The sequence below is a fragment of the Crocodylus siamensis genome, chromosome 7 (assembly GCF_052110815.1).
Source record: "Crocodylus siamensis isolate JL-2025a chromosome 7, ASM5211081v1, whole genome shotgun sequence".
Classification (NCBI taxonomy): Eukaryota; Metazoa; Chordata; order Crocodylia; family Crocodylidae; genus Crocodylus; species Crocodylus siamensis.
The window spans coordinates 40,959,537-40,979,188 of NC_143401.1; the positions used below are offsets into that span (position 1 = coordinate 40,959,537).

At 43.1% G+C, this 19,652-nt stretch overlaps 1 protein-coding gene across 3 annotated transcripts in view; it reads right to left on the reverse strand.

Annotated features, from left to right (window-relative positions):
* BMPR1A (bone morphogenetic protein receptor type 1A) overlaps nucleotides 1-19,652 on the reverse strand; it is a 161,356-nt gene that overhangs the window by 130,491 nt on the left and 11,213 nt on the right. Inside the window, exon 1 of one of the 3 annotated variants that reach the window (XM_090056557.1) lies at nucleotides 15,345-15,600. The exons of the other annotated variants lie outside the window; for them this stretch is intronic. The gene's annotated coding sequence lies outside the window, so the exon portion shown is untranslated. Of the gene's footprint in view, nucleotides 1-15,344; nucleotides 15,601-19,652 lie in introns of those variants that run through there. 3 annotated transcript variants of the gene reach the window in all.

Here is a 19,652-nt window from a genome sequence, read left to right on the forward strand (position 1 = left end):
CATTGGATGTAACTTAACACGAAGCAGCTTTGATCCAGAGGATGGAAGCAAAGTGAGAAAGAAAGCAGCAGGCTGTAAAACTTGGACTCCAACTCAGACAACATATGGATCTGTGAAACTTGTAACAAGCTGTGTCACTCTCTAACTGGGCTTGCCAGCCACAAAGGGACCAGGCAACTCACTCAAGCTCTTACATGTGCACCATGATACAGTGAATTGATGGTCACCTACTACATGCCAATTCTATGTACTCTCTCTCTTTAAACAAAGATAAGTTTTAAACTTTCAGAAACACCCCTAGTAATTCTTAATTTTTTTATTTTTTTTTAAGTTTGCATACATTGCTTGGTGAAACACAGGGTAAACTAATATAATGTATACAGAGAGTCATAAAGCTGCACGTACACTGCTTATTTTATGTGTATTCAACAAACTGAAAGACTGGATACATTTTCTCTCTGTTCTCAATAGCTACTTGTAACTATGTTCTTAATAACTTGACACTATTTGAAAGTTACCATCACACATTCATACTTGCATAGTATGGAAATTGCAGTTTTCAGAATGGTCTTAATTGCAGGATAATAGTTTAAGTAGATCAACTGAGAGACAGCTTGACCATACCGGTTTGATATTTAAAAAATAAGCCAAGTAATGAATTTTAAGGGTGACCATATTTATTTTTTCAGACTGGTAAATTTGCAGTTTTCTCAAGAACAAAGACCCCTTTTTCAGAGAATTATTCTGGCACATGTCCACGAGGGGCCAGTGGAGGAGGTTATGCTTAGAGGCAACCAACACTAGTTCATTAGCAGCAGGTCCTGTCAGACCAACCTGGTGCCCTTGTATGACCAGGCCACAAAATCCTTAGATGCAAGGGTAGCAGTGGATGTAGTCTTTCTGGACTTTAGGAAGGCCTTCGACATGGTCTCTCACCCCATTCTCATTAAAAAACTGGGGGACTGGTGTCGACACCTACACAGTCAAATGGGTCACTAACTGGCTGGAGGGCCGCACCCAGAGTGTGGTGGTAGATGGGTCATTTTCGATCTGGAGGGATGTGGGCAGTGGGGTTCCACAGGGCTCGGTCCTCGGGCCTGCACTGTTCAGCATCTTCATCAGTGACTTGGACGAGGGGGTAAAAAGCACCCTGTTTAAATTTGCTGACGACACCAAGATGTGGGGGGATGGGGGCACGCTAGAAGGGAGGAATAGGCTGCAATCAGACCTAGACAGGTTACAGGGGTAGGCAGATGAGAACAGGATGGGTTTCAACACAGACAAGTGCAAGGTGATGCACCTGGGGAGGAAGAACCAGCAGCATACATACAAGCTGGGAAGTCCCTTCTCGTCAGTGCAGAGGCAGAAAAGGATCTTGGAATCATCACTGATACCAAGATGAACATGGGCTGGCAGTGTGGGGATGCAGTCACGAAGGCCAACCATACCTTGTCATGCATCCACAGATGCATCTCAAGCAGGTCCAAGGAGGTGATCCTCCCCCTCTATGCAACACTGGTCAGGCCACAGATGGAGAACTGCATCCAGTTCTGGGTGCCGCACTTCAAGAGGGATGTGGACAACATGGAAAGGGTCCAGAGGAAGGCCACCCACATGATCACGGGGCAGCAGGGCAGGCCCTACGAGGAGAGGCTACGGGACCTGAACCTGTTCAGCCTCCACAAGAGAAGGCTGAGGAGGGATCTAGTGGCCTGTCACAAACTAGTCAGAGGGGACCAGCAGGCACTGGGAGTCCCTGCTCCCCTGAGCACTACCAAGAGTGACTAGAAATAACGGTCACAAGCTGGCAGAGGGTAGATTCAGACTAGACGTCAGGAGGTGCTACTTCACTGTCAGGGTGGCTAGGATCTGGAACCAACTTCCAAGCGAAGTGGTGCTGGCTCCTACCCTGGGGATCTTTAGGAGGAGGCTAGATGAACACCTTGCTGGTGTCGTTTGACCCCAGTACTTTTTCCTGCCATGGCAGGAGTTCGGACTTGATGATCTGCTCAGGTCCCTTCCGACCCTACAAACTATGAAACTATGAATAGTATACTTTAAGGTTTTTGGTTTTCTGCCAATTTATAGGTCCTAAAGTTATATAAATGTAAAATTATGTTGGATTTGGGGCTGGATGCATTTCAGTGGGACTGGATAAGCTCCATCCAAGGGTGCTGAAAGAATTAGCTAGTGTCGTAGCAGTGCCACTGGCACAGCTGTTTGAGCACTTGTGGTGCTCAGGTGAGGTCCCAGACAACTGGAAAAGGGCTAATGTGGTCCCTATTTTCAAGGAGGGGAGGAAGAAGGACCCGGGTAACTATAGACAGGTTAGTCTTACCACTATCCTCAGGAAAACCCTTGAAAAAAAATTATAAAGGATCACAGGTGTAGGTGTCCAGCAGGTAATATAATGCTGAAGGGCAGCCTGAATGGATTCAGAGCAGGTAGATCCTGCCTGACTAACCTTGTTTCTTTCTATGACCAGGTCACTAAATGCTTAAATGCAAGAGTTGAAGTAGACGTCATCTACTTGGACTTTAAGAAGGCCTTCGACACTGTATCCCATCCTATTTCAATAAACAAATTGAACGGCTGTGCCATGGACGATTATAGTCATGTAAGTGGCAAATTGGCTTAAGGGTCATACCCAGAGAGTGGTGGTTGATGGGTCAGTGTTGACCTGGAAAGATGTGGGCAGTGGGATCCCCCAAAGCTTGGTCCTTGGGTCAGTACTGTTCAGTATCTTCATCAGCGACCTGGATGAGGGCATGGAAAGCACTCTGTCCAAATTCACAGATGACACAAAACTATGGGGTGAAGTAAATGCACTGATGAGAGGAAACCAAATCCAGGCAGACCTGGACAGATTAGAGAAGTGGGCAGAGAACAACAAGATGCAGTTCAACAAGGACAAGTGCAAGGTGCTGCACCTAGGGAGAGGGAATCACCAGCACATCTACAGGCTGGGGGATGACCTTCTTGGCAGCACCACAGCAGAAAGAGATCTCAGAGTCTCTGTTGACTCCAAGACGAACATGAGTCGTCAATGTGAAGAAGTAATCGGCAGAGCTAACTGCACTTTGTCATGCATTAGTAGGTGAATCACGAACAGGGCCAGGGAGGTGATGCTCCCCCTCTATGTGGCACTGAAGTACTGTGTCCAACTCTGTGCACCGCAATTCAAGAAGGATGTGGACAACCTTGAGTGGGTCTAGAGAAAATCCACTCATATGGTTAGAGGCCTGCAGGGAAGGCCTGATGAGGAAAGGCTGAGGGTGCTGGATCTCTTCAGCCTTGTGGCAGTATATAAATTCACTGGGGGGTAGCAGGGAGAGGGAGAAGGCAGTAGGGAATAGGAGATGCTCTGTTTATGAGGGCAGCCACAAGCTAACAGAGAGTACATTTAGGCTGGACATCAGAAAGAACTTCATGGTTAGGGTTGCCAGAATCTGGAACAGGCTTCCAAGGGAACTGGTGCTTTCCCCTACCTTGAGGGTCTTCAAGAAGAGAATGGACAAGCACCTGGCTGGGATCACATTGTAACAGCTGAAAATTATGTCTGTGTGATAAATGTGCTGGCTGAAGGCTCTATGAAGATTAGATAAAGTGTTTTTGTGTCATTTGTTTAGATATTAAGCTATATGTTGTTGCTAAGAGCCTACTTAAAGTTTAAAATGTAGTAAGGCCTTGTATTAAGTAAGGCCTAGTAAATTTAGCAAAGCCTTGAAGTAGTAGGGCCCTGTGGCATGGTTAAAATTAACCTTCTCAGAAGAATGCAAGGCTTGTAGTGCTATCGGTCAGTCTAAGGACAGATGAAGTAAAAAGAATCTGAATGGCTGTAAGTTATCAGCACAGCTCAGAAATGATAAATTGGCTGGCACATTCAGAAATCATTCAGAAGGAAGATACAGCTCTGTGAAAGGGACTAATTAGCTGTTGACCTGGATCAGTGGGCCTGTGCATCTCAAGGAGCCCAAAGACTGAATACCAAGGTCCTTCCCAGTACCTCTCAGACAGCACTGATCGGGGACGCCTGACTTCGCTGAGCTTTGTGGAAAGAGAAACTTGTTATATATCAGGCATCAGAGGGGACTGCGGATAAGTTGCCGACACAAATTATTCTTGTCTGTCATTGTTTGTCTTGTTACTACGCATAGTTGTGTTTTTGTTAAGTCAATAAACCTTTCTTACCTTTCTACCCCCCGACCACATCACTTGTTCACATTGTTTCTGTAGTCGGGGGCACAAAATTGGACACTACTCCAGATGTGACCTTACCAGTGCTGTAGAGGGGAATAATCACTTCCCTCAATCTGCTGGCAACACTCCTACTAATGCAGTCCAATATGCTGTTAGCCTTCTTGGCAACAAAGGCACACGCTGTTGGTTCTTATTCAGCTTATTGTCCTATTATATTGTCCTAAGATGTAGTCTATCAATGTTTGGATCATGGGTATTGCCATGATGCCTTGTACCTGTTTTCTCGTGGAACAGGGTGTTGGTAATGGTGAGCCCACGTTCCATGCATATGCCATTGAAATTGACCTTTTCTACTCCCTCCCTATACTTCCATTCCACCACTTAAAGGTTGGAGTCATGAGGTGCTCATTAATTTTGATAAGCAATTCATTGACTTGGTTTATGAGTTCATTCTTGGTGGTAAAACTAACTCTGTGAAACCAATGTTCTCCTTCCTGTTTACTCTTCCATAAGAAGGTATAGCAGCCTCCATGTTCTTTGAGCTGCCCATCTCACCGACATCTTGTGATATCCATGTTGTGTCACCTAAGGTCTCAAGCCATGCCTGCAGTGCAGCAATCTTGGTGTTTACTGATAAAGATTTTTCTTAGTCAATAGTGATAGCTGATGATTAACCAACCATACTGGTCAACATCAACCTGATAACTGATATTTCGTAATAGTGCAAGACATTTGAAACTACTGATACAAATAAACTCTTTTTTCTGTTTTTGCATTTATAACACACACGTATGTGCCTCCTGCCTACTCTGGCCCTTGATGAGGAAAGTGGTGACTGCCTTATTCCCATGCATGTCGTCCCCTCACCCACAGTTCCTACCTGCAGCCCTGCTCCCTGAGCAGCCCATCCTGCAGTCCTGGGTGAGCAGGGCAGACCCTCATGCAGACAGCAGCACCAGGTGAATTTGGAATCCCAGAACACACCACTTCCTCAGTGCTGGTGGGCCAGGTACAGCCAAGCTCCCGTGGCCACTGGGGAGAAGCTGCTTTTGCAAAAGCACCTAGTGCCCAATGGAGCAGAATGCCCCCATGCAGCACCTTACCCTGCCCATATGCAGCCCAATGTCTCCACATGCAGCATTGCCATGGCAGTGGCAGCAGTATCCAGTAATAGTCCTTTTGCTGCTGAGCACAGCTCCCAGTGCCCCACTGCTTGCCAGGACCTGTACTCTGTCACAGGCTTGGGCTACCAGTGGGGCACAGGGACTGGACTAGGTGCACCATGGTGTTCCAGGCACGTGGCCATAATTAAAATTGGCTACAATGAACAAAAAAGCTGATAACATTATTTCTCCTTTTAATTGGTTCTGATTTGATAGCCAACTGATGTATTGATGCACCCCTAGTGCTCACTACATGGATTGTCCATGAAGGTCCTGAGGTTCCATCGTGCATACCCATGATGGCAAAGATGTCTGCATCACCTAAACTACTCTAGAAGCTGACTGCTGGACTGATCACCAATTCATCCGCATAGTTATGTCACTCAAACTGGCTCCCAAACAGTGGCTGCAGCAGAAGCAATGCCAACAGAAGATCAACATCAAAGGACTCGGGGACCCAATCAAGTGAAACCTCTTCCACCAGTGACAAAGAACTGGCAAATTCCAATGAACAACAATGGGAAAACGTTAGTAGTGCCTGGGGTGCTTTCACATCCATTGTTCACATGTGTGAAGAGACACTTAGATTCTTTATCAGGAAACATCAAGACTGGTAGGATGAGAATGCTGGGAGATTCAAGAGCTGATCAACCACAAGCACAAGGCCTTCTGTGCTTGGCAAAATGACATCAAGTCCAAGCAAAAGAAATTGAATCTCCAACAAGTCAAGGCAGAGGTCCAAAGGAACACCCACAATATGAAGAACAGATGGGTAGGAAGACACAGCAAAGGAGATTCAACATCTCATTGACATCCATGATATGCACGGTTTCTTCAGTGCCACCAAAGCCATCTACAGTCTAAGCACTTGGGGACCAAGCCCCTTGAGAATTAAGGATGGATAAGACCTGATCAAAGAAAGGAAAACCATCAACACCCATTGGAAGGAGCATTTTGAAGACTCTCTCAATTGAGACTGTTAATGAGTGTGTTCTCAACTCCATTCCACAACATCCAGTCAGAGATGATCTCAGAATCCCTTCAACCCTTGATGAGATGAGGAAAGCCATCAAGCAGAGGAAGAATGACAAGGCACCTAGACCTGACAGAATCCTCACCAAAATCTTCAAGGCAGGGAAGAAAAGGAGCTCACGACACAGCTTCATGCTCATATTCTACAGCTCATCTTAAGGATTTGGAATGATAAGGAAATCCCAGATAGTTTCATAGTTGGTAGGGTCAGAAGGGACCTGAGCAGAACATCAAGTCCGACCCCCTGCCATGGCAGGAATGAGTGCTGGGGTCAAATGACCCCAGCAAGGTGTTCATCTAGCCTCCTCTTAAAGAACCCCAGGGTAGGATCCAGCATCACTTCTCTTGGAAGCTGGTTCCAGATCCTAGCTGCCCTGACAGTGAAGTAGCACCTCCTGATGTCTAGTTTGAATCTACTCTCTGCCAGCTTGTGACCATTATTCCTGGTCACTCCTCATAGTGCTCAGGAGAACAGGGACTCCCCCAGTGCCTGCTGGTCCCCTCTGACTAGTTTGTAACAGGCCACTAGATCCCCCCTCAGCCTTTTCTTGCCCTCAAGGATGCCATGACTGTGACAATCTTCAAGAAAAGAAACAAGTCCAACAGTGGAGATTACAGAGGGATCACCTTGCTGTCCACCACAGGAAAGATCATTGTGAGAACCCTGCTGAACCATCTCCTCCTACTTGCTAAAGAGCTTCTCCCAGAATCTCAGTGTGCATTTTGCATGTCAAGACTTCATGTCATGCATGACATGATCTTCACAACTTGCTGCCTGCAGGAAAAACACCAGGAACAATACAAACCTCTCTACACTGTCTACGGCTGTCTATGACCTCACAAGAGGCTTCAACATTTGTCAACTAAAAAGCACTGTGGAGGATCCTTCTGAAGTACAGATGCTTACCAAAATTCATCACTTTCTCTGCCTGCCCCATGACTGCATATAAGCAGTAGTTCTCAGTAATGGATCTATCACAGGTCCCTTTAAGGTTAAGACGGGCATTAAGCAAGGCTGCATCATCACTCCAACATTCTTCTTAATATTTATTCCAGCTGTCTCCGAGCCAAAACCAAGGCCACCCCAACCTCAATCATTGAGCTCCAGTACACCGATAATGCTGTAGTCTGTGCTCTCTCAGAAGCAGGCCTTCCAGCAATTGTCTACATCTTTCCCGAGGCATAGAAGAAAATGGAACAGATACTTAACATTCAGAAGACTCCATCTTACTGAGCAGTCCCCAGATCCTGTACCTTGGAAGCCATCTCTCACAGAAGGCTGACATTGACAAAGAAATCCAGCATTGCCTCAAACATGCAAGTGTAGGCTTTGGACACCTGACAAAACGGGTGTTCAAAGATTGTGACGTCAGATCCAAAACCAAGCTCATGGTTTATCAAGCAGCTGTGATCTCCACCTCCACTGTATGGGGTTGAGATGAGGACAACATACAGGAGACACCATGTTGTTACAGAAGTACCATGAATCCAGTGGGAAAATAGATACACCAACATTAGTGTCCTCTCACAAGCAAACATCATAAGCATCCAAGCAAAGATCATCTGCCATCAACCTCACGGGGCCTGCCATGTCATCTGGATGTCTGAATCCAGACTCCTAGCAAGCTTTATTCTCCCAGGTCAGTCAAGGCTCAAGAGGAGGGGAAGGACACTCTTAAAGCCAACTTGAAAAAAAACTCAACATCAGCATCAACTTGTGGGAGACTGTCGTCCACGACCACCCCAAATGGAGAAGTATGCTGCAAGAACCTCAGTACTTTAAACCTTATGATGACAACAGGAGATTGAAAAGCAGAATCAGCAGAAACTGTGCGCCATGGACCAAATCAAGAATTCAGAGCCACCCACCCCAAACAGAAACACATACTCAAGTTGCAACAGAATCTATCAATCCTGGATCAGCCTTGCCAGACATCTTCAGACACACAGATGAAGACAATCATGGAAGACAATCTTCCTCAATTGTGAGGGTGCCAAAGAAGACTGTCCTATGAATACTGGATCCATTCTTTTGTTAACATAGAAATGGTAGCATATACTTTTGGGTTCTCCATGAACATGATTTGTCCATGTTTTGCTGGGGTTGACATCTTTCATGTCCCTGCCAGGAGTTTTCTGGGAAGCCTATCACTGTTGACCTGCAGGAATCTCACTTCTATTCATTCCACTGCTCCCTGCTTTGTGTAGACTGGTATCTGGTAGAGGGAGAAAACCCTATGATTATGTGGATAAACAGTGTTCTTCCCGAAGATAACATTGACTTTGCACACACAAGTCTCTATGTAGACCAAGTTAATCTGAGAAATTAGTTGTGTCCAGTTTTAATTTTTATGCTAGGGGATGGGAGAGGTTCATAATAATTGATTTATGAATACAGCTGCCCCCAATTCATCAGCTGTGGTGAGTGGCACTGACTTAGGCTATAAACTGTACTGATTATTCAGCCAGAGGGAGATCACAGTATTCATGTCCAGTAGTACTTGGCATATGAGCAGAAGGAGAAGACATGACCTAGGTATATTTTGCCCAAACTAGTAGGCTTGTAATATATCAACACTTCATGCCAATAGCGTGTTTACAGCCAGCATGGGTAACACAAGCAGTCCAGCTGCAGTAGCACAGAGTTCTATGTAGGTTTCTCAGTAAATTAGGCCTTGCAAAGCTACATGCAAGTAGACAGCTTGCTATCTTGCTTAAACATAGTTTGGATATGATTACCTTACACTGCAGACATACCTTTAAGTTCACTGAAGAAGTCATTTATCTGAAGTGCACTTAAAGAGCCCAGAACATTAGCATGTATATCTACAGATTCACAGATGTTTAGATCGGAAGGGACCTCAGTAGATCAAGTCTGACCCCTTGCCCTAGGCAGGAAAGTTAAATGACCCTATCCAGGTGCATGTCTAGTCTCCTCTTAAAGACCCCCAAGGCAGGGGAAAGCACCACCTCCCTTGGAAGCCCATTCCAGATTCTGGCAACCATTACTGTAAAAAAGTTTTTTGTGACATCTAACTTAAATCTGCTCTCTGTCAGTTTGTGGTCATTGCTCTGTTCCTAGTTACTTCAAGGGGTGCCCTGGTAAACAGAGCATCTCCTATTCCTTGCTGTCCTTCCCTCCCCTCAATGAATTTGTAAGCAAAATCACCTCTCAGCCTTCGCTTGAGGAGGCTAAAGAGATCCATGTCCCTCAATCTCTCCTCGGAGTGCTTTGCCTGCAGGCCCCTAACTGTACAAGCGACCCTCCTCTGAACCCTCTTCAGGTTGTCCACATTCCTCTTGAAGTACAGCGCCCAAAACTGGACACAGTACTCCAACTGAGGCCTAACCAATGCTGTACAGAGGGGAAGTATCACCTCCCCAGACCTGTTCGTCATGCACCTGCTAATGCACGATAAAGTGTGGTTAGCTTTGCTGATCACTTCATCACACTGACGACTCATGTTCATCTTGGTGTAAACAATGACTCCGAGATCCCTTTCCACTGCTGTGCTGCTGAGAAAGTCATCCCCCAGCCTGTAAGTGTTCGATGATTCCTTCTCCCTAGGTGCAGTACTTTGCACTTTTGTTGAACTGCAGCCTTTTCTGTTACGCCCACTTTCCCCACCTGTCCAGATCTGCCTGGATTCGTTCCCTACCTGCTAGTGTGTTAACTTTACCCCAGAATTTGGTATCATCTGCAAATTTGGACAGAGTGCTCTCCATGCCCTCATCCAAGTCAGTGATGAGGGCACTGAACAGCACAGGTCCAAGGACCAAGCCTCATGGAACTCCACTGCCCACATCTTTCCACGTCAATACTGACCCATCCACCACCAGTGTTCCCTCAGCTGTGTGGCGTGCACAGCCACGATCATGCTGCACTGCCAGGCGTGCCCACTCAGCCACGCAGCTTGGAACACCGTCCACCACCATTTTCTGGGTGTGACCCCTAAGCCAATTTGCCACACTCCTGACCATGTAATCATCTATGGCACAGCCGCTCAGTTTATTTATGAGAACAGGATGCGATACCATATCAAAGGCCTTTTTAAAATCCAATTAAATGACATCTACCTCAACTCCTTCATCTAAGCATTTTATGACCTGGTCATAAAAAGAAACAAAGTTAGTCAGGCAGGATCTACCTGCTATGAACCTGCACTGTTTGCCCTTCAGCATCATTTTTCCCTCTGGACTCCCATTAACATGATCCTTAATAATTTTTTTCAAAGGTTTTCCCAAGGACAGGTGAGACTAACTGGTCTATAGTTAACCAGATCCCTATTTCCAAGAAGGGGAGGAAGGAGGAACACATTGGCCCTGTTCCAGTCCTCTGGGACTGGACCTGAGCACCATGAGTGCTCAAACAGCCCTGCTATGACACTGGCCAATTCTTTCACCATACTTGGATGAACATTTCATAGATGTCAGGGGCTGAAAGGGACCTCGTGAGATCAAATCCAACCCCCCTGCCATAGGCAGGAAGTCAGCTGGGATCAAGTGACCCTAGCAAGAAAGGCATCCACCTGTTTTTTGAACAAGTCCAGAGTAGGTACTTGTACCACCTCTGGGGGGAGTCTGTTCCAGACCCTAGACATTCACACCATAAAGAACTTTTTTCTTATGTCAAGTCTAAAATCGGCCTTCCTGGAGTTTATGGTCATTAGACCTTGTTATCTCGTGGGGAGCTCTGGTGAACAGCTGTTCTCCCAGATCCTGGTGTACCCCTCTTATATAATTGTAGGCTGCCACCAAGTCCCTCCAAGCCTTTTCTTTTCCAGACTGAAAAGTCCCAAGTCCCTCAGCCTCTCCTCATATGGCCTGCCCTCCAGGCCTTGGATCATATGAGTTGCTCTCCTCTGGACTCTCAAGCTTTTCCACATCCCTCCAAAAGTTGGGAGCCCAATACTGGATGCAGTACTCCAGCTGTGGTCTCACCAGGGCCGAGTTAAGTAAGAGGATGACTTCCTGGTTTTGCTTGAGATGCAATGCTGGATGGATGCCAGTTTGGTTAGCACTTTGCCTGCCACCGCGTCACACTGGTGGCTCATATTCATCTTGTGGTCAATCAAGGCCCCCCCAAGTCCCTTTCAGTCATGGTGCTAGTGAGCGTAGCACTGCTGAGCCTGTAAGTATGTTGAGAGTTCTTCCTACCAAGGTGCAGCACCTTATACTTCTCTACACTGAACACCATCAGGTTTTGGTCTGCCCACCTGGAGAGTGTGTTCAAATTGGCCTGTATCCCCAGCCTGTCCTGCGGTGTGACCACCTTTTCCCATAATTTGGTATCATCCAAGAACTTGCCAGTTCGCATGTGACTCCTGAATCCAGATAGTAAATGAAGATGTTAAAAAGTACTGGCCCAGGTACTGAGCCCTGATGGGGCCCAATGCTATCTTTGCTCTTTTTTCAACTTCCCACATAGCTGAAGAAGGACTTTTTGTTGCCCTTGATTCCTGACGCTAGCCTTGGCTTTTCAGGATCACTCTCTACAGGTGCAGGCAAGTGCTGAGTAGTCCTTTTTGGTGATGCTTCCTGTTTCCCAACTAGTGCAGGCTTCTCTTTTGAGTTTAATGAGATGCAACAGTTCCTTGTTCAGCCAAAGGGGCTTCCTTGCCTGTTGACTGCATTTCTTGTGATATGGACCATTCCTCGTGTACTCCCTAGGGTGGTATGGCCTCTAATTACCTGACTGACCAATTCTCTGAGTTTGCAAAAGTCAGTCTTCCCAAAGTTAAGGACTTCTGTTTTACTGAGGAGTTTGCCTGCTCTTCAGTGAACTAAGAAGGTAACCAATTCATGGTCGCTATCCTCACATCGCTCACCAGGTCCTCCCCTTTGGCCAGGATCAGATCAAGCAATGCCTTTCCCCTAGTCAGCCCATAGACCTCCTTGGTTAGGTAGAGGTCATTGATCCAAGTGAGAAAGCTATGCAACCTGTCAGATTTGGCCATGCACTCATCCCAAGAGATGTCAGGGAGGTTGAAGTCCTCCATGATGATCATGCAAGTATGTCACCCTCCCCATATTCACATAGGGGGTCTCAAGACGCCCTTCCTGGTTAGAAAACTCAATCTGCAGGAAAGTGAACTGATTCTTGACATAGGGGACAACACCCCCAGCCCTCTTTCCCACATGGTCTCTCTTATACAAGGTATAACCCTCTAAAGCAACAGACCAATCATAGGTGGAGTCCCACCAGGTCTCTGTTATCCCTACAAGGTCATAGTTATTTTCACAAAGGAGAAGGGCGAGTTCCTCATGCTCGTTTCCAAAGCTCCTGGGGTTCATGGCAAGCAGTTAAGTCTGCCATGAGAAGCCCAATGCTTCCCCAAAGGGTGAAATGGGACCTTACTTGGGATGTCGCCAGAGTGGGTTCCCTTGGGCTGCCCAAGTTATTGGTAATATAGCTGAAATGATCTGGGCTGGAACTGTTAATAGACTGCCTGTCCCCCAGAGGTCTTAGTTTAAAGCTCTGTAAAGAAGGCCAGACATTCTGGCTAAGAAAAGCTTCTTTCCTTTCCAGGTGAGGTGGATCATCTGAGCCTGCTGACTTAAATACATCCAGTCCTTTCAAGTGCCCCTTCATCAAGTCAGTGCTAACAGTTGGTGGGCTGGTGTCCCTTTTCTGCCTATGATTCAATTGAGAGATTTTGTGTTGATCCATATATATATATATATATATATAAAATTGAGGAAAAAACTAATAATAAAAGCTGCCTCTTTTTTTTTTTTTAAACACTTTCTTGAATGGCAACACATATGACCAACCACACACTTTCTGAAATACACTATGTGGTTCAGCAGGCTAGAGACAAGTAGGCATTTAGCTAAGAAACAGGCAAGGTGAGATATAAAGTCAGTTCTCATTTTTGGCCTTAGGTCAGATATTCTTGATCACAAAGTACAGCTTCAAAATTTGAGCCTGGATCTACAACTTATGCAATGCATAGTAAGCAATTTTATTTCCATCCATCCAGGAAATGTTTTTGATTGCTCAGGCTGATGGAAAAGATTTTCCCTATCTAGCGCATGAGGATTTTATTGTAAGAGAGAAGGAAGACAAGAAAGAAATGACTTAGTTCATTGTGTCAATAGCAATGGATTGGTTTGGTTTCTTGAGAGCAGCAGCATTATCAGGGTTAAGCACAAGCTACTCATGGAAAGAACAGTTGTCTTGGGATAAGGAATTCTCTGGTGACTACCTTTTCATGCTGTAGTACTTTATGAGAGTTAGGATGCCCCCATTTCAATAGGTGATTTTTTTAGAAGGTATAAGAAAAGGAGGATTCCTCTCACAGGAGAAACTTAACCACTATAGAACATCGGGACAGATTAAATGCCAGTTCTCTTGCTGCAAGCAAATCCAACACCGTGAACTTTGACTCCAAGATGGACATGAGCCGCCAATGCAAGGAAGCAGTCAGTAAAGCTAACCGCACCTTGTCATGCACCTACAGATGCATCACAAGCAGGTCCAGGGAGGTGATCCTTTCCCTCTCTGCGGCACTGTTCAGGCCACATTCGGAGTACCAAGTCCAGTTCTGGATGCTGCACTTCAAGAGGGATGTGGCTAACCTTGAGAGGACCACAGGGGGACCACTTGCATGGTCAGGGGGCAGCAGGCCAGGCCCTACATAGACAGACTAAAAGGCCTGAATCTATTCAGCCTCCACAAGAAGACTGAGGGGGGACCTGGTGGCTGTCTATAAACTCACCAGGGGGGACCAGCAGAAAATAGATGAGGCTCTGAACCTGGGCACCACCTGGGATAACAAAAAATAATGGCCACAAATTGACTGAGAGTAGGTTCAGGCTTGGTATCAGGAGGCATTACTTTACGGTTAAGGCTGCCAGGCTCTGGAATGGGCTCCCAAGGCAGATAGTGCTCTCTCCTACCTTGGAGGTTTTCAAGAGCAGGTTGGATAGATATCTGGCTGGGGTATTATGATCCCAGTACTCATTGCTGCGCAGGGCGGGGGGTCAGACTTGATGATCTGTTCAGGTCCCTTCTGACCCTAGAAACTATGAAACTACAAAGGAAAATCCCATTGACTAGAAACCAGGGTTATTATTTTGCAAATAACAAATATATCCAAATGATTACAAAAAATGTTTTCAGTTGAATTACTTCATGTGTTTTACTGTACTTTATGTACTGCCTAGAAAGAGATTCACTGATGAGGACTCCTATATTCTACGTAACATGCTATGGGATTTGATTAGACACCACAGAGTATAGGTAGCAAGTCCTATGCAAAACTAAAGCAATAATTTAGCTTGTTTTAAACAGGCCTCATGTACAGTCAGAAGGTAGGAAAAAATGTAACTGTTGGGCTTATTTGTAACCAGATTTAGCACTTAATAAAAACAAAAACAAAAGTAGTTATTTTGAAATCTAGTCAATTAAAAGTTTCCCCTGAAAAGCATCTACCTGTAAACAGTTATACATATAAGCAGTTACACAAATAACCCTACAAGATTACTTGTGTATGAGATAAAGAAATGATTTAAACCTAAATTAGTACTTCCTATTTCCACTCAGAACACCGTTCCAAAGTCAGGTTGAGACCCGGAATGCACATAAATATTTATAATACAGGAGTCCTACTGACATGCTTTTGTAGGTAAGTTGGGGTGGGGGTGGTGGAAAGGAACAGACTTTTTATATGTGCAGGAATAGTGTACCGTAGGCTGATCCCTGATAGGGCCTCTAGGCAGTTCTGAAACACAAACTTTAAGTGAGAATGATGACAATTCTAAAATTCTGTTATTTATTATATGAGTCAGGAAAACAAGACAAGCAACACAATCAATTACACGTGTATAAATGCCCATTGCCAATAAGAAACTGTTAGCCACAAGCAAATATTCATATCATTTAAATAACTTTAACATTCCATATAGCAAATTATAAAAAAGAAACAGGAGGGGACGTAAACATACCTTGCAGCTAATTTACTTTAACAACTCTCCTCACAAATGCTCTTTACTCTAAGCAAAGTAATCCATTTTCCAAAAAATCCTATATGTAACTTTAATTTAAAGACAAATTTAAATATTGTACACACCGCTGTGAACACTCTAGACTTCAAACTCAAAGATTCCTTGTAAAGGAGTGTGTTTGAAGTTTATATAAGAGTTAAAAACAAACCAAGAACAAATAATTAATATCCATAAACAATTAAAATTTTGAGAGAAATAAGAAGTAGTACTACTTTTGTTGCATTTATGGAGATTGTATGGCAAGAATTAAGTCAAGCTAATGCTTAAAAAATACTTGAGAAAAAGAACTGTGTTCCCTTTTTCAGGCCCCTTTTAAAAGAAAATCTCTTTTGGTCTCTCGCCTGTAAGTGGGGGCAGGGCTAGAGACGACTGGCAATTGCGTATTCGAGCCTCGCCAACATGTCTCCAGCCTTCAAGTGTAGTGGTAGGCTCTGGAATGCAGAATGAGTAACTTGATCTCTTCCCTTCCCTCCTCCTTCACAGCAACATTTAGAAAGTAATTTAACCTCTTAAAATGGTATCTCAACACTACTTAGAAAGGAGCTGATCTCTCTCTATAGTCTCCTGAAATAGGAAAGAAAAAAATTTGTTTTAAAGAGCTTTTCTCATCTAATTCACATGCATCAAGTATACGCTACATTCAGATGGGTCATTCATAACTAACACTATGTCCAGTCATTCACAATTAACACATCTGTTTTCAGGTCAAAAGCAACTTCTTTTCTGAGAACCATTAGTTTTAATTTAGTATAGCTATGGGAACTTGCTTGATTAGGTTTGAACTAAAAAAATCCACTTCACTGTTACTACCCTTAATAACTAAGAGCAAAAGGTTACTTAGAAACAAAAAGATGGAATACATTACAAATGAAGAAGAGGGTTTTCATTGAAAAATTGTATTTCAGATGTCAATATACATATCATCTTAACCACATTAATGCCATTTCATTTATTCATATTAAGGGAACAATTTAGTTAGGAGTCAGATTTTTTCAGAGATAATCATATTGTTATTTTGGGCACAAGTATATAATAAGTCTGGGTTCTAAACCTTTCATTACTTACATGCACAAAAACATCCAGAGAAAACATAGCTTTAATTTTAAAAAAAATGAAATACACCTTATGAAAAAGAAATAACATGGACTTTAAAGCTTCATCTCCACGTTTTTCCACCAAAGATTGATAGTCCAAATGTTTTGCATGCTAAGATATTTAGGACTGTCAAAATTAAAAAACAAATGAAACCCCCTCCCACAACTCCCCCACAAAGATCCTGGAGATTATCTTACTATGTAAGACAGTAAAGATCTTTATGATTCTGAAAGAAAGTTCAATTAAAACAAACACTATACAAGCAGCTTACATACTGGCATTCTTCTGAATGAATGTGTATAGCCTTATTAAACTCCATTAAAATACATCAAATATTTAAATATATTTAAACATTTATTTAATCCAAGTAAATGAACATGATTAAAATGTATGCAAACCCTCAGTTAGGGCTGGAATAGCAGGTAAAGACATGCCCAATGGACTTAAGCAGCTATACATGGTAATGCCTGCCTGACACCTGTTCAATTGCTTCTGTGAGTTGGCCAGATCAAGTCTCTTATTTGAGGTCCACATATGATAATACTGTCCAGTGGCACTCTTACAGTTTTGGCCAATGTCAAGAATAACACAGAAATTAAATTATTTTCTCATTACTACTGGTTTCTTAAGCTGATGCCCCTTAGTAGGGCAGTGCACACTACTATTTCAGGTACTGGCGAAACAAAACATTAGCTCTTTGGACAAAGTGAATACTCTCCAGGCTCAAACCTATCCTTCCATAAATAAATAAATATGCACATTAAAAAATACAGCTACAATACCAGAGACGTTGGGCTTCTCCAAAGGCCCATTATGCTATAATTAAAATAATTTTCACACAACTTAGGACAGATTTTCTGCTGATGCACGTCTTTATTCAGCAGTAAACAAATATGACCATAACATTTAATGAAACATTCAAATAGGTCTTCTGATATTTCAATAACAACAAGTTTCATGATTACAGCCAATCACTGCAATACAAGTACAACATGGCCTCAGCTCCCACTAGTATGGTAAATATACTAAAAATCAGATGGCATTGAAACAGCATTATCAAAGGGCTCCATTTTTATTTTAGAAAAATTATCAATCTGTTAGGTTAAGGTAACATTATTTGGTAGCTGATTTGGGCTGATATTTTACATTGCAACAAATTAAAAGTAGTTTCAAGAGCTATACTTAACCTGACAATTTGGTGATATTTTAGTACCACAGCTTCATTAAGGGGGAAAAAAAAAACCCTCCCCCACTGCTGTATGAAAGAGCCAGGGAAACCAAATGCCAAATGACCATCTGCACAAGAGAAACAACGACAACCTAATATACAAATACTGTAAAACAAAATAAGCTTGAGGGTTTTAAAAGTTATTATTTTCTTTTAACTCCGAATGCTCTTAATAAATTGCAGATGAATGGTATTTTTAACTCAAGCATCCCTTTAAACGCACTGAAGAAGAGTGCTCATTCATTTTCTCACTGGAAAAAGGCCCCAACCTTACAAGCATGTTCATACATGAAATGCCCCACTGAATTATAACGGAACTCATCAGGCCTACCTGCACGTGTAAAATTATTTATACACATTAGTATTTGCAGGATTGACAACATGAATGGAAAGTAATATCTTCTTAAAGGTATACATTTATTTAGGAGAGCATTAGCTTTAAAGAGAAAGCTCTGATGAATCATAATTGTCTTGTATTCTATAGATCAGAAAAGTTAACACTGAATCTCAACAGCTTATAGATACTGACAAATATGTTAGCACCAAGTTCAAATGTCCCCCTCCAACTTATACCCCCTGAGCAGGTCAGAAGAATATCAAATGTGTACCCACTGAAATGATATGATGCAAAGAGGGGATGTTCTGAATATCTATCAGCATTCCTGCAGCTCATTATAAGTAAGTTTGTAGCATACTGGTCATAAAAAAAAAAAATCTGTTTTTCATTATCTGAAGGACTTTAAGAATGTTAGAAACATACTGTTCCACAGATACATTGCTGTATCACTGTTCCTATGACCTTGTCACACATTTCAGTATTGTATTTTTAAACTGCCCATCACACAACTGTACTGTTAAGACTGCATTAATTCCATATGTCCAACAGCAAAAGCTAGTCCTCTAACTCTTGACTGTTGAAGCTCTTTGATTAGTACTTCTTATTTGAAAATCATGTTTCATCCCAAATGACATTTTTTTAAAACAATCAACCCCTGAGTTTTGTGTATGCAAGATCAATAGCACATTTCACTTGCAACAAATTTCTAAATAATTACAAGTTTCTTTCATCACTTGGGTCATCTTGCTTGGATTTGGGAACAAAAGAATAAAGATACTCTCTTAATTTTTGTCCTTGAAGTCTACAAAAAAAATCACAGTACAGGTGTTACCACAATGCCTTTTGGCATAGGATACCCTCAGTACTGATAGGCACAAGACACATGAGGAGTCCATAACAATTTTAAAAGCTGGCCCCTTCTACCCTGACATGAAAGCAGGAAAACAATCCACTTTTGGTTCTCTGCCTCATTTGATTCTTTTGTCACCAATCTTCTCTGTAGAGCAGTGGTTTCCAAAGTGGGGTGCGCAAGACAATCCATTGGGGTGCAGGAAGAAAATACTAGAACTTCTATTTATATTTATATAAATATACATATACTGGGGGTGCGTGCTCAAAATTTTTTTTTACTGATAGGGGTGTGCGATCAAAAAAGTTTGGAGACCACTGCTGTAGAGCAGAAATACTTTACTCAGAGCCACCCCAAGAAAGAACGACCCTGTCAATTTCTCCATCAGCTTCTAATCTATACTTCAGTTTTCTCCAGTTCATCCCTTAGGCCAAGCAGGAACATACTAACAGGCACTGAAAATGTCCGTACTTGAAATTATACAGGATAATTGATCATCTCAAAACTCTCTGCCACCTACAGTTACATGTTTGAAATTATGCATCAGCCAGTTAAAGTTCTTACCATCAGTCCCAAAACTGCAGCATGTCTTTGAAGTCTTAGGTGAACTCTATGAAATTAGCAAGGCTATGCTTGTTATACCTCAGTCAGAAACAAAATTTAAATGAACTACAAAGCTGGATAAAGGCATAACCTTTGTGTCACCACTACATTTTTCTGGTGGCCTAGATCAAGCAA